The sequence below is a fragment of the Ammodytes marinus genome, assembly GCF_949987685.1.
Source record: "Ammodytes marinus genome assembly, chromosome: 13".
Classification (NCBI taxonomy): domain Eukaryota; kingdom Metazoa; phylum Chordata; class Actinopteri; order Uranoscopiformes; family Ammodytidae; genus Ammodytes; species Ammodytes marinus.
Genome location: NC_137217.1, coordinates 10857534 through 10862009, shown reverse-complemented (window position 1 = coordinate 10862009; position 4476 = coordinate 10857534).

Sequence of the window (4476 nt, the reverse complement as noted above, 5' to 3'; positions counted from 1 at the left end):
AAAAATACCTCAAACTATATTAATCAGATCTCATTAATTCAAGTTATATTTATGCAGTATGCTTATCAGATGGCCCTAAGTGGGATCTCGTTTTTGAAACTAAGAAACTATTCTTTACACATTGATTTCTGGGGGATGAGAATGGACGATATCTCAAGTGTCCCCCTGTAGCCGACATTTAAAGTTATAACCTTGACATTTCTGTACAAATAAATGTCAGCTTTACTGCCTGAAGCACTGCAGCCATTCTACTTGAAGTTCATGAAATATCAAACAGGTCTGACATTTAATATCCGTAGGGTCTTGCGAGAGAAACACCTAATTTGCTTGAAATATCTAAAGAAGAAGTGGATAGTTTGTCTGAGCAGGCAAAGATCTTAAAATCAAAGACAAAGAAAAAAAAACGACACCCCAGGAGCGGCTGCGGTTCTCGTCAAGTGGTTTCTATGAAGCGCAGAGCAAAAAGGCACAGCGGCGACAACCTAAAATAAATGTGCCACCTTGATCATAAAACATGGATTTCATGAATAATAACTTAATTGATGTGAAGGCTGGGCTCATTTTGTATGTTTCCCCACAGCCTTTCTGGCCGAGCTTATAATTTTTTTTCTTCTGGCATGAGCCCTATAAAAGCCCTTAAAGACACCACACTCGTATTCAGAAGCCCATGATACAATCGATAATACCATTATTATCATCCATGCCCAGCTTTAGTGGTTGCCCCTCTTGCCCCTTGCTATGTTAGTTCTCTCCTTACCTCCATCTAAACGGTCTGAGTTGTTTGTAATTGTGTGTATTGATTATGAATGCCTGGATATTGTGTCTGTCTTGGATGATAGGAGTCCAATTATTACCATCGCCCTTCAGCTGAAAATTAGCATTGACAGTGTGACTCACTACGACCCCAGTCTGACTCCATTGTCTGAGGGACCATACAGGCTGCTTATGTATTCATGTAGTTATTCAGTCATACTGACTTGATGGATAATTGCTTTTTTTTTCTTCTCCAATAACCACTCACTCATTCAATAAATGATGTCCATAGAAAATAGAGCACTTTTTCTCAATTATTCTCAAAGCACCTGCTCCATTGAGCATCCAAGTTGGTTGGTTTTGAGTCTAATTATCAACCCCCCCAGTTAATTTCTTGGTTGTTAAGTAATTAAGTAGTAGACAAATAGTCCCACAACAAGAAACACTATTTTCCAAATAAAGTATTGTAATAAAGTCTGGGCCACTTTGCTAGCTCCTTGTTTCTTCCTAATTTTTTGATTTGTAAGTGCTGTAGTAGCATTTAAGGGCCCTTCAAAATGTGCACAATTGGAGTTAATGTAGCCTGACACCGCCCGTCTACCTACTTCCGCTCAATTTTCATTTCCCTTCAGTAGTCAGTCTGGGTCCACAGTATATTCTTGGGTTTTTCTCAGCCAAATGTTTCGCAGCCCAAACAGCGAACAGAGGGAGTGTCTTAAACGCCGGCGCATGACATACGTCACGACCAAACGTTATGCGATTGGTTGGCAGATCCAGAGTGGCACTGGGCAGATCCAATAGTTATAAACTTCAACAGACACCTGCCTTCAAGTGAGTTAACGTTTGTCAATTGAGCGATTCCAAACCTTCTGTACAAATTAAATGAAGTTCGAAGGTCTGGTAGGACCATGGCTAGAGTTAATGTGTAGCCTTTTGACCACCATGAGACATTAAGCTAATAGTGCAATATTATACTAGACTAACAAGGGGTTTGCCAAGAACCTTGACAACTTGTATGGCACAAACAGTGTAATAGTGCAGTCCTGTAAATCAGTAAAAATCACTCTAAAGTTTTGCAGGAGAATGTAGAGAAAAAGCTGTCAGAGTAATCACCTCCCTCACAATTAGCCTCTTCTCTACAGTGCTGCAGCAACATCTTCTCTGTGACAGGAGAAACACTAGCGCTGTCAATACCGCCGACGCGCCAGAGAGAGGCTGCCAGTCTTTCAGACATCGTCTCATTTGTTTTTTTCTACAGCAAAAGGTATCACAGGTAATTGGACAGCGATATGGAGATAGTTGCGAATGCTGCGTGCACCCATTGATGCCACCAGCATCTGCACTCAGTTTAACTAGAACGCTATTTGTGAAAAGAGCTTATTGTTACTAATTGAAAAACTGTTGTTCTAATTATACCGATACTAAATTAGCCTTGCTAATACAGCTCTTTATTTTTTGTCATCCAAACCTCTGTCACCATTAAGAGGTGATGTTATTATCCTGACTATTATCCTGGTTTTTAATTGTGGTTGTAGCTGCAGTGTGCAGAACCGGTTCTAGTTTTATCACTGATTAGAGCTCAACACCAAAAAGGATGAACACATTAGTAATTACTAGTAGAGCAATATATATTAAATTTCTTACCCTGACATCAAGCGGTCATCAGCAATTTAACAGCTATGTAATGAATAATGGCATTGGAATTATATTTAAAGTTAGAGAGATGGGTTTGTTATTACAAAAGACTAAGGTAAATAAAGAAAGCAGCCTTACAGAGAAAAAGCATAATGGACAGTGAAGGCGTTTCTGTCTGTGGTTGAGTAAAAACCTCTCCCACGCACAGCAGATATGCTCCAGTGTGTGAAGTTAAGTTTATTTCAGTAGCAGCATGGCTTTAGAAATGGTGAAGGCGGTCGGTTGGTGCAGCACTTTGGTCCAGACTGAAATATCTCAACAGCCATTGGACGGATTGCCATTAACTTTAGTGAAGACATTGGTAATGGTCTCCTGGCTTTTGTGACTGTGATGATCCCCTGACTTGTCTGGTTCATGGTACACACTGGTACATGTACGTTGTGCATTGGCATCGAATGACACACATTAACAAGCATACATTAAGAAGCAGTTATATTAAGGCAGAAATGAATGTGAGGAGGTCATTGCATTTCTCCTTAGGAACTCCCATTCTGCCTGAAGTCTTCATGGTCACACCATGAACATAACAGCAAAAAATGACATTAGACTCCACACAATTGATAATTGGTTGCATGGCGACGGCATGTCTGGGGGAAAACATGCAGTGCAGTGCATTTCATAATGAGTTGTTTTTAATAGATACTTTGACATATTGATGGAGATTGACTGCGTGTAAGACACCTGCAGAGGTGTCTCGGTTTAAAAAATGTATTTGATCGTGTTATGGACAGCACTAAGCCAATCTACTTTATCTGCTTGTGCCAATAGAATATAATGAAAGCTTCAGCATTTATGCTCATTACGTTTTTTCCTGTCATGAGTGTCGAAAGAAATCTTGACAGAGGATGAGAGAAAAAATAGAATGTGACTTATAATGAGAAAGGAAGACAGATAGGCACCAAACAACACACTTAGGACAGTGTTTGAAAAGAGTGAATAATTACAGAGATAGAGGAATACATCACATATTGTTCCCTGTCTCTGCTCCTTCCCTATCCGTTCTAAAGGGGGAGATAGGTATCTTGTGGAGTCTACACCATATCAACAGTGACAGAATGTCATTCCCTCCACACCCACTCAGACTCCATCTTCTATATTGTGTTTACAGCCCAGTGGCAACACCAGACAGAAGCAAATAGATTCATGCCTCTGGATAAAATAAAATGAAAACGATTCCTAGCTGACTGATGGGGTAAAACCTTCTCCTGGAATCCACAACAGTGTGCTTGATGAGAAAAAAACAACAACCATCCGTCACCATCTCCACTGCCTGTGAGAGGCTTAATTAATGCTGACCTTATGAGTGGACGAGTCCTCTCTTGGTGACTGGGAGATAGTGTGTGTGTCTGTGTGTGTGCGTGTATGGAGAGCTGAGAAGCATCCATGAAAGAGTAATGAGCTACTCCAAATGATGAATCAGTCCCCAGCTGCTCAAGAGAGAGATACAAGGGGAATCCAATATTTAACGCCTGGAATATCAGTGTGACATTTCAACCAGAAAGGTTACCTGCTTCGTCCAATGTGGTCCCGAGAGCACAGGCCAGAGCACCATGGAAGTGCCCTTGAACGTGGGCTTGCTTAAACTGTCACAAAGGTCCATGTTGTTGTGTGTTCACTCCACTGCACTTTCCATAAGCCTCTCTGCACAGCTTGGGGTATAGGTTGCCTGCTCAATGCATCACTGCACACATAGATGTGACTGGCATCCAGATAGGTTGTGAGGGGAGACACCTTATCGTAAGTCAGGACACGCAGGTTCAGAGGTGGGCACAATGATGACACACCAGGCAGTGCCAGCCTCTACGGGACACAATGGAGTCATGCTTAGGTGTGTTTGCTCAATTGAAGTTGACATGCTGCCCAGACTAATGGATTACAAGTGTCTGGGCTGAACAATGTCCCCTGCTCCCTTTTTTCTTTCTCGCCAGTGATTCCATTTGGTGTGACAGATCTTAAAAAGTCTACATTTCTTAAACTAAGATTTGACATTGTCCTCACTGCCAAGGACACCATTTGTTATGTTAAATA